Source organism: Budorcas taxicolor, chromosome 5, assembly GCF_023091745.1.
Source record: "Budorcas taxicolor isolate Tak-1 chromosome 5, Takin1.1, whole genome shotgun sequence".
Lineage (NCBI taxonomy): Eukaryota > Metazoa > Chordata > Mammalia > Artiodactyla > Bovidae > Budorcas > Budorcas taxicolor.
The window spans coordinates 39,983,865-39,995,046 of NC_068914.1; the positions used below are offsets into that span (position 1 = coordinate 39,983,865).

Here is an 11,182-nt window from a genome sequence, read left to right on the forward strand (position 1 = left end):
ACAGCAAGCCGGTATGATGTTATTGTAAATTTGTTTTAAAAATGACAGTCAGACCCTACTGGTTCCTAATCCAATCTCAGTCTATGCATCCATCCATTAGGAGGCAGAAGCAAGACTTAACTAGTAGTTGTGATGGAAAAACAATTACTCATGAAATAATGTGATCCCCTTAATGTGTCCACATAATGGAGTGGATATTGTTTGTGATCCTTTTCTTCTTTTTCTCTATCTCTCTTCATTAAAATCCTATAATAGGCAGTGTATTAGAGTTGCCCCTAGATGGCTTTGACTTTTTAAAGTACGTATCTTCATAAAGTTCACTCCCATACTCATTTTCCACCAGGCAGTTAGCCAAGTGAAGATTCCCTTCCTTGGTGCTTGGTGATGGGCAGACTCCAGCTTATCTATGACAGCGTGCGTGATTAATAGGGATGGTGTTAACTCCTTTGTGTCAGTGTTATGAATGTGTGATTCTCCTTGGCTCTTCAACTGTGCTATTAGGATCCATGTCCTAGGTCCTATCCATGCCTATCCGTAGTGATATGCCTGGCCTGTCTTGATAAGGGGAACATTTTGGTTTTCCCAGATACATGTGGGTCACTTCCCCTCTTGAGTCTCATCAGTATTTCTCTAGGATCTGATACCCTTCACACCTCCTTGAGGGGTTGTTGCCAATTTGGGCAGCTCATCCCTGTTGCTGCCGTGGTTATTCTGTCAGAGTCTCTGGGACCTCTACAGGGGCTGACTTTCTGGCGCTCTTTTGCCTCCATCCCTGAAGGAGCCTGCCCGCCTGCTAAGTCACCTCAGTCATGTTGACTCTCTGCAACCCTGTGGACCATAGTCCACCAGGCTCCTTTGTCCATGGGATTCTTGAGGTGAGAATACTGGGGTGGGTTGCCATGCCCTCCTCTAGGGGATATTCCCGACCCAGGGGTTGAATCCATGACTCTCGGGTCTCCCGCATCGGCAGGCAAATTCCTTACCACTAGCGCCACCTGGGAAGCCCCTGAAGGAGTCTAGTTTCCAAACCTGCTCACTACTTGAGGTCTTTTTTTGGTCTGTGGCATGCAGGCTCTTAGTTCCTGACCAGGGATCGAACCCGTGCGTGCCCCCTGCAGTGGAAATGCAGAGTCTTAACCACTGGACCGCCGGGGAAGTCCCATCTGAGGTCTGTTTTGAACTAGCCGTTCCCAGGCCCCCTGCACACACTTCCCCACATCCCTTTCTCTCCTGCCCCTGGATTCTGGTTGACAAGGTTAAGATGGAGGCTCGTATTGTAAATGGGATCCTTCTCCTACAATCGTCCGAGTGGACCTCTGCATGTTTGGGAATCATCTTGTCATTCAGAGTGCCATTGTATAGGCGAGGGCTTCCAAGCCCAGCGTGCTAAGGAACTTAGGCAGGGTCCCACCTAGGATCTGCCAGTCATGGGTGAGGACTGTCCTGTTTCTGTGTTGTATTGTAGATGTGGCAGAAATAACCAGCAGGATCACTGGGCCGTTGCTCCTGGATGCACACAGATTGCTTTCCTGCTCATTTATTTTCCATCTCTGACAGAGAGGGACATGGGATGACTCTGTGATCTCTGTATTCAGCCTACCTAGGACCAGACTCAAAGGTAACCAGTGTAAGATCCAGCTTGAATCCTTGTACAGTGAGACACTTACTGTTAAGTGTATCACTTTGTCATTGTTGTGGTCTCATGTTTGTGTTGAGTGGGGACTTCGGTTACTTTGCATGCTGGTGGGTTCATTTGCTAAGTCGTGTCCAGCTCTTTGCGATCCTGTGGACTACAGCACACCAGGCTTCCCTGTCCTTCACCATCTCTCAGAGGTCGTTAGCAAGTTTTATACAACAAAGCAGGATCATAAGAGGGGCCCTTCAGAGTCCAGCCAGTCAAGGCCTAAATGTAGTCCTTATTCTGATGTCGTAGTGACAGACCAGGTGCATATTGCAAATTCACTTAAAATAAGCAAAGCTCACTTCTTGAAATTTGTGTGAAACCTCTATTTCCTTTACCCTGATAGACTGTGATGTGGAGTTGGGGAGACAGTCTAGGAGGACAAGGTGGTCATTTATGTCATTAGAAGGTGAAAGAAAGGTCCAGGAACTCGTTTTTGCCCGACTTGACCTTGGTAACCTGGAGATTGTGATGTGACTTCTAAAGACTTGATCCTTATAGGAAATGTCTGTATCAGCTGACTCCTTATCTGTGTGAGCAAATGTGTAAGACTCACAAGGCATTTTTAATTCTATTTTGGCTGCACTGGGTCTTCATTGTGGTGGGCTTCTTTTGTTGAGGAACATGGGCTCCGGAGTGCACAGGCTCTCTAGCTGCGGCTCAGGCTCAGTAATTGTGGTGCGTGGGCTTGGTTGCCCCACGGCGTGCAGGATCTTAGTTCCTTGACCGGGGATTTAACCTGTGGCTCCTGCAGTCGATGTGCAGAGTCTTAAATGCTGGGCCACCAGGAAAGTCCCGGGGTTGTACTTCCTACCAGGCTTGTGCGTTTGGCTGTGGAATGCAAAGCACTCTGCACCTGTTGGATCCGGCTGAGCTGAGTTTATCTCATTATTTGCCTGTATCTGGAACATCCCTTTTGTATGACGATGTTGAGGAAAAGTTTATCGAATGAGATGCTGGTGCCCAGTGATGGTGCTCTGCGTAATGAAGTACTTTTCCTCGCTGGGCTGATTTCTGTGTCACCTTTTCATCCCCTGTGGGCTGGCAGGAGGGAAGCTGGGCTCTGACTCCCTGTGGGGCTTGGACAGCTGAAGTTGCAGATGTCCAGAAACTTGTGTGAATTCAGGTCCTCCCCTACGTTACATACTGGAGATCACCGACACCCCTCTCCTCTCACCTCCCCACTCCAGCCCCTGCCCCCCACTGGTAGGATGAAGACTCTAGAGTGTGAAATTAACACATCAAGGGAATTTATATCATGGTAGCCTTGGGCTGGTTTTTGCAAATTAAATTTTGCAGACATTAGCCTCAGCTCAGCCCCAGCACTATTAATTTCATACTGGTGAAGCCAAACTTGTTTCAGTGACGTTTCTACCCTGAGAGGTGAAGAATCTGGTTTACATTAGGATGGTGAGTCTTGCTGAGTAGATTGTTGTCTCTTTTGTAAAACCTACTGTTAACCGAGAGAGATTACCCTCAGTAAAACTCCTTTGACATGGTGTAGCAGTTTGAGAACATGTGTAAGTATGCAGAATGGTGCGTCAGCCAGCCAAAGTGCCAGCCAACTCTTTCAGAAGACTCTTGTGGGTAATATTCATTATTTGGCATTCAGGAAAAAGAAAAAAAATATTCCCCAGTGCACTCTCAGACCCAATTTTTTCATTATCTCTGAGACCCGTAATCACATTAACTATGTTCACTAAGCTAAGATGCCCAATTAGTAATTTACAAAAATAAATATAACCATCATGGGACCCGGAATACTGACCTCTTCTTGATCCCCATGTTCACTGCCTCCAGGTAGGCAGAGGTCAGAAGGTTGCTGGGCACCTTTGCAGTGGGAAAAGGGGAGAGGGGTGAATTGAAGGATTGCTGGACCCCATAGTGACAGTTAAGAGGAGATACCCTGTCTAGCGGGCTTCCCTGGTGTCTCAGATGGTAAAGAATCTGCCTGCATGTAGGAGACCTATGTTTGGTCCCTGGGTCGGGAAGACCCCCTGGAGAAGGGAATGGCAACCCACTCCAGTGTTCTTGCCCGGAGAATCCCATGGACAGAAGAATCTGGTGGGATACAGTCTATGGGGTTGCAAAGAGTCAGATACCACTGAGCGCCTAACCCTTTCCACCCTGGTTAGGGGTCCTTTGCCCTAGGATGCTAGAGTTTGCTATAGGTTTCTTCTTTCCCCATATCTCCATTCCCTGACCAAAACGCCTTCCTTAATTATATTTTTACATTATTTAGACCTTTAACAGTTAAATTTTACAGGCCTCAAGGCTTCTTGTTCTTTTAAATTTGAATCTTGGTGGTGGTGGTGGGGGGGGGGTGTGGGGGTTGGTGGTGGGGGTGGGGGGTGGGGGGGATGGTGGTGGGGGTGGTGGTGGGGGTGGGGTTTGGTGGTGGATCCCCTTGCTTCTCATGCCTCTGGGGAGGGTTCCCTGTTCCAGATGAAAGCCCATGGCCTCCAGTCTCCAGGTAGGGTTCTGTTTGAACCGTGTTGTTTACGACGTGTCACTTTTTCCAGTAGGGCTGTGTCTTTGTTCTGGCTTCCTCTCCGCACCAGCGTTGCTTCACTGATGTGGATGTAAGAGTTTATATAAGAGCATTCTGCCTGAATGTTTTACCTGTGGGCTCTGTCTGTCACCTGGTCCTGTAGCACTTGGCGTCATGCTGGTACCGGCTGCTGGGCGGGGTGGCGCTTGCTAGCTCCGGGCTGCCTGGCGTTGTGTCGTTTAGCTGACAGGTTTTGTTGGTTGGTTGCTTTTTGCTTTGCATTTTCACCGTGCCAGGTACCTTGTTAGGCACAGTGAGAGAATAGGAAATTGAATAACTTTCTCTGCTTTCTAGAGTCTTAGTCTAGCAGGGGGACAGACAACATGTAAATAAATAAGTAATGATATTGGGTAGTGTTTGCCAGGATACAAAGTGGGTGAGAGCCATTGTCCCAGAGGTGGTAAGAACACAGGAAAAGACTCATTGCCTGCAGAGAAACTGTTCTTGCCGAATTTAGGGAAGTCTGTAGTGCCCGGGGTTTGGGGTAACCAGGGCTCAGTGGTAGCGAATGGAAATTCTTCTTTTTTAAAAATGTTTATACTTATTTATTTACTTGGCTGTGCCAGGCCTTAGTTGCAGCATGCGAGATCTTTAGTTGTGGCATGGGGGAGCTAGTTCCCTGACCAGGGATCGAACTCGGGCCCCTTACATTGGACGTGTAGAGTCCTAACCACTGGACCACCAGGGAAATCCCTGGGCTTGGAACTTCTGATTGAAGTCATAGTCTTGTAGGGTCTAGCAGCCTGTGGGGTTCAGAGAGTCAGTGGCATGCATGTTGAAGAAACACACAAGAAGAATTTTGTAGACCCTAGACTAAAAAAAATTAGGCTTCCCTGGTGGCTCAGTAGGTAAAGCGTCTGCCTGCAATGCGGGAGACCAGGGTTCGATCCCTGGGTCGGGAAGATCCTCTGGAGAAGGAAATGGCAACCCACTCCAGTACCCTTGCCTGGAAGATCCTATGGACAGAAGAGCCTGGTATGCTACAGTCCATGGGGTCGCAAAGAGTCGGACATGACTGAGCGACTTCACTCACTTACTCAGACTAAAATTAAACACCTACCCCTGGAGTATAGTATGTTGCTTCCACCGCTGAAAAGCTAACTAAACTCTCTGAGTCCCTTATCTCACATTTAACAAGGACGTTGATAACCATGTCATTGGACGTCCTACCCTAAGTTGAATGCCTCAAGCGGAGCCTGGACCGAAGCTGGCTTTCAGTGTGCTGTGTCCTCCTGTCCATTCTGTAAGCCTCCTGAGTCTGTTCAGTGGACTTTTCCACCAGCACCTCTGGTGGATTTGACAGGCACTGACCTTGCCAGCCTCTCACCTCCTTCTGCCCTTTTTCTTTATTTAGCGGTCGTCTTTAGTATCTGTTCATCGTTTGCTGATGGAGCACAGGTGAAAATTTACATTTGTGGGATGTAGGATTTTCTCTCCATTCCTGACTGTGGCCCTAGAATGGTCATAAGTGTCTCTCTGGTCTCTCTCTTGGCTGTTCTGGTTTCCTCCATTCTGTACTCTTTGAAATTTGGTATCTGGATCTAAAAAATGGAAATGCAGTGGACTTTAAAAAAAGTTATGTATTAATTTTATTTGGAGGATAATCACTTTGCAACACTGTGATGGTTTTGGCCATACCTCCGTATGAATTGGCCATGAGGTATATATGTGTCCCCTCCATCCTGACTCCTCCTCCCCTGAAATGAACTTTTTAAAAGAAGCGTACTTTAAGGTTTTTGGGTACATAATCTTATTTGTTGTTTTGCAGACCTAAGTCTGAGCCCCGTGTTCATTAGCTCGGAGCCTTTCAGTCTTCTTCTATTTTTAAAACACTGTAGAAGAGACGGTAAAATGTTTTACAAAGCAGAAGTTCAGGATTCTCAAGTGTGATTGAAAGTAACTCCTGGTGATGCATCCTTTCTCTGGACTTTATCTTGTTCTGTCTCTGAACTGCACACTTATGTGTCCAGTTTCCCATATCTGCGTGAAGTCTGTGTACCATTCATAGCCGCCTCCTAAGTGGCAGGGGTCACATTCCTGTTAGGGTCTGCGGCACTTCGAGCATATTTGCAGAATTTATTTTCACCAGGTGCGTTAAAACTGCACTGTGGCCCTACGTATCACTGAAGGGAGGGAAGGGAAGTTTTGGATTTCAGTCTTTCTTTTAAAAAGTAAGTGAAGGAACTTCCCTGCTGGTCCAGTGATGCAGATGCCACACTTCCTTTGCAGAGGGCCTGGGTTTGATCCCTGGTTGGGGGAACTAAAGACCCCACATACCGTGGGATGGCCAAAAAAGTAAAACTAAATTAAAAAAAAAAGTGAATGATGTTCACCAATTGGATATCTCTGCTTGAGCGACAGTGGCAGCCCCACCACCTACAAAAAGCCTTGGGGCCCCAACGCTGACATTGGGCCAACGCTGAAATTGAAGTGGAGGAGATTGGAGGGTCTACCAGCATAAGCCTTGATGATAGAGACTTGGTTCGGTTTAGTTCAGTTCGTTCTTCTGTTGGACAGTGGGTAAAGAATCCGCCTGCCGGGGCAGGAGATGTGGGTTTGATCCCTGGTTTGGGAAAATCCTCTGGAGAGGAAATGGCAACCCATTCCAGCATTCTTACCTGAAAAAATTCCATGGACAGAGAAGTCTGGCAGGCTACAGTCCCCGGGGTCACAAAGAGTTGGACACGACCGAGTGACTGAGCGCGCACACACATTCCTTTGTTAGTTTCTAGAACAGGCAGAGTTATCAGCTTTAATCACCATCTGCACATGAAGCATCGATGAACAGCGCAGCAGACCCTGAATTCCTGAGGCCAGTACTTCAGCCTGAGCACTCCTGCTATCTTTGGTCGGAATGTCGCGTCTAAGAAATCCCATGTTAGCTCGCAGGGACTCTCACCATGGGGAGGCGATCCTTGACCTGTTGACAGTCCTCTGCTTTTACGTGGGCTAGTCTCTGCTTCAGAATGCCGCTCAAGGACATTGTTGCCAGGGAAGCAGGTTTTCAGTTAATGCCCTTGTGATGGATGAACACCCCCCCCGCCCCCCCACCATTCTTCTACAATGGAGAATTCACAGAATGGCTTCATTTAGAAATGGTTTTTGCTGTTTTCTAGGACTGAGACTGCGGTCCACTCTCCTCCTGCTGTTCTGTCCTTTTCATCCGTTCATTTATTTGGAATTCCCAAAGACCCAGTGGGCTAGTGGGTGCCTTCCGAATCTGCTGATCTTCTGTGAGGCTGATGCCATGGTCTAGAGCTTTGCCCTTACATATGCTAATTATTAGGTTACCCTGGCAGTTGGGGGGCTTTGTTGGAGGGCCTTGAAAAAGGTGGATTATACATGGCTGTCTTCTCTGTCTTGGAGATGTTTCCGTGAGAGCCTGTGTATGGCAGAGCAGTGGTAGGACCTGCGGGCTGTGGCACGTGGTTAGAGCCAGTCTTTAGGACGTGGGCGGCATGGGGATCTCCATGCTCGCCCTCGTCGGGTGTTGAGTTTGGAGAGTGTTCTGTGGATTCTCTAGCCCCAGGTTAGCGCCAGGTTAGGGTCAGGGTCACTGTGAGTCAGGTTACCTCCAGACTTGCCTCCAGGAATGCCTGCTTTCCAGATCTGGCCTATGTACCGTAGGGGTGTGTTTTTGAGTCTAAACACTTTCCTGTTTAAATTTGTCTTGGGGATACCTCAACTACAAGATGACACAACACATTTCTCTGAACAGTTTCCTTTGTTCAGTATAAGTGTAGCCTGTTTCCCTAGTACTAATGAGCACAGGCTCTGCGATTCAGAGCCTTGAATAGAGTTTGTGTTATATCTGACTTTGAAGTAAAAGCCTCGGCCAGGATTGACTAATGAGTATACATCCATTTGTTTTGTTTTGGGCCACACCTCGGGGCATGTGGGATCTTAGTTCCTCCATCAGTGACTGAATCCTCACCCCCTGCCTTGGACGCTGAGTCTTAACCACTGGACTGCCAGGGAAGTCCCTGTGCATCCATTTGTAAATGCAGCTTCTGGTTCAACTTATGTGCTTTTCTCTCATAGGCACTTATTATAAGGATGCAAGTCAAATACTTAATAGGGAGAGAAAAGAGGACTTTTGGTTTTGTTAATTACAGACACTCGTGGATGGTTCGCAGCCTTGCTCACATAGACACTCATTGTTGGAAATTATTTCCCCATTGTTAGTTTAATAAAAATAAGTGAAACTTTTTTAGTCTGTTTGTTAAAATTAAACTGATAAACTCTGGAATTCCTGGGAACAACGTCCAGCTCGTTCAGCTCGCTGTGACAGCCGCAGGGCCAGGGTGCACCCCAGACATGCCTGGCTGCAGATACCGTTTCTAGAAAGAAAAACATCCTTCGTGTGCCATAGTGTCAAAATATGTCTGCGTTACGTAAATGGCACACTCCTTGAAATAAGTAATTGTTTCATTCTTCATTAGACTAGCCTTCTTGCAAAAGCAACCTGCAGAGAACTCGAAACAGTATCCTGAGAAAGAATAAAGGAAACTGATTTGAGGTAAGCTTTGTGGAAAGGGTTTTCCTATTGAATGCTTCCTTATTTGAGAGATTGGATTAAGGTAAATTTGTTAAAAATAGAACCTTGAATGTAAATATTCTATTTTATAATCCCTTCTTTTAGCAGAACCCCTTCCTGTGACTTTTCCTATGTGAGCCAGTCTCTCATTGGAACGTATTTGTCTTGTTACTGAAGTTCCAAAGCAGTCTTGCCACTGATGTGCCTTATTTTACTTAGAGATTTCTCCTTCTTTTCTGACTTTCTCTGGTAACTGCATTTAAATAATTTTTGCATTTGTTAACATCTGTCACTCAGAAGTACAGACTGATAATCAATATAGAAATTTAAAATCGAATGTATCCATTTTGATCCTCAATAGTTACTCTGTTGGGGGGAAAAAAGAAAACCAAGAACAAACTCATATTTTCTAGAGAAGAAATTGAAAGCAGTGTTGTGGGAAGATGGCTTTGTTCATCTTGCCTACTTGAGTGGATTATAAGTTTCCTTAAGTCAGAGCTTTGGGTTTATGTATCTTTCACTGCTTGCCATGGGGCCTTGCCCATTAGTAAATGCTTAATGAATGCCCGATTTCAGGAATGAAGAGGTTCGTGGAAGTTTGACTTTGTTGATGCCTTATTTGTTCTTAATCAGAAAATTTTTGTTGTGGTCACTCTTTGATGGCTCCAGCTCCATAGTCAATGGAAATGTTATGTGTGTGCTAGGAATTCAGAGTCTGGTAACAGAGAGAGGAAATATTCACAGAGGTCAAATTTTAACATGAGTTTTATAGTTGAAGAGGATTTAAATGTATATATTCTCTAATATTCAAGAAAATTAGAGATACCAACAGACTGTTTCATGCAAAGATGGGCATAATAAAGGACAGAAATGGTATGGACCTAACAGAAGCAGAAGATATTAAGAAAAGGTGTCAATAATACACAGAACAACTATACAAAAAAGATATTCATGACCCAGATAAACACAATGGTGTAATCACTCACCTAGATCCAGACATCTTGGAATGGGAAGTCAAGTGGGCCTTAGGAGGCATCACTATGAACAAAGCTAGTGGAGGTGATGGAATTCCAGTGGAGCTATTTCAGATCCTAAAATATGATGCTGTGAAAGTGCTTCACTCAATATGCTAGCAGATTTGGAAGACTTAGCAGTGGCCACAGGACTGGAAAAGGTCAGTTTTCATTCCAGTCCCAAAGAAAGGCAATGCCAAAGAATGCTCAAACTGCTGCACAATTGCACTCATCTCACATGCTAGCAAAGTGATGCTCAAAATTCTCTAAGCCAGGCTTCAACAGTACGTGAACTGTGAACTTCCAGATGTTCAAGCTGGATTTAGAAAAGGCAAAGGAACCAGAAATCAAATTGCCAACATCTGCTGGATCATCGAAAAAGCAAGAGAGTTCCAGAAAAACATCTATTTCTGCTTTATTGACTGTGCCAAAGCCTTTGACTGTGTGGATCACAACAAACTGTGGAAAGTTCTCCCAGAGGTGGGAATACCAGACTACCTTACCTGCCTCTGAGAAATCTGTATGCAAGTCAAGAAGCAACAGTTAGAACTGAACATGGAACAACAGAGTGGTTCCAAATCAGGAAAGGGGTACACCAAGGCTGTATATTGTCACCATGCTTATTTAACTTCTATGCAGAGTACATCATGCGAAATGCTGGGCTGGATGAAGCACAAGCTTGAATCAAGATTGCCAGGAGAAATATCAATAACCTCAGATATACAGATGACACCACCCTTATGGCAGAAAGTGAAGAAGAACTAAAGAGCCTCTTGATGAAAGTGAAAGAGGAGAGTGAAAAAGTTGGCTTAAAACCTAACACTGAGAAAACTAAGATCATGGCTATCGGGTCCCATCACTTCATGGCAAATAGATGGGGAAACAATGGAAACAGTGAGAGACTTTATTTTGGGGGGCTCCAAAATCACTGCACATGGTGACTATAGCCGTGAAATTAAAAGATGCTTGCTCCTTCGAAGAAAATCTGTGACCAACCTAGATAGCATATTTAAAAGTAGAGACATTACTTTGCCAGCAAGGGTCCATCTAATCAAAGCTATCGTTTCTCCAGTAGTCAAGTATAGATGTGAGAGTTGGACTGTAAAGAAAGCTGAGCACTGAAGAATTGATGCTTTTGAACTGTGATATTGGAGAAGACTCTTTAGAGTCCCTTGGACTGCAAGGAAATTGGACCAGTCCATCCTAAAAGAAATCAGTCCTGAATCTTCATTGGAAGGACTGATGCTGAAGCTGAAACTCCAATACTTTGGCCACCTGATGTGAAGGACTGACTCATTGGAAAAGACCCTGATGCTGGGAAAGATTGAAGGTGGGAGGAGAAGGGGATGAGAAAAGATGAGATGGTTGGATGGCATCACCAACTCAGTGGACATGAGTCC

General features: G+C 45.6%; 1 non-coding gene across 1 annotated transcript; it reads right to left on the reverse strand.

The window, feature by feature from the left end:
* Window positions 1-4,847: 4,847 nt before the first annotated feature.
* Window positions 4,848-4,920, reverse strand: TRNAG-UCC (transfer RNA glycine (anticodon UCC)). The gene has a single exon. It is a non-coding gene; the product is annotated as a tRNA-Gly (tRNA).
* Window positions 4,921-11,182: the final 6,262 nt, after the last annotated feature.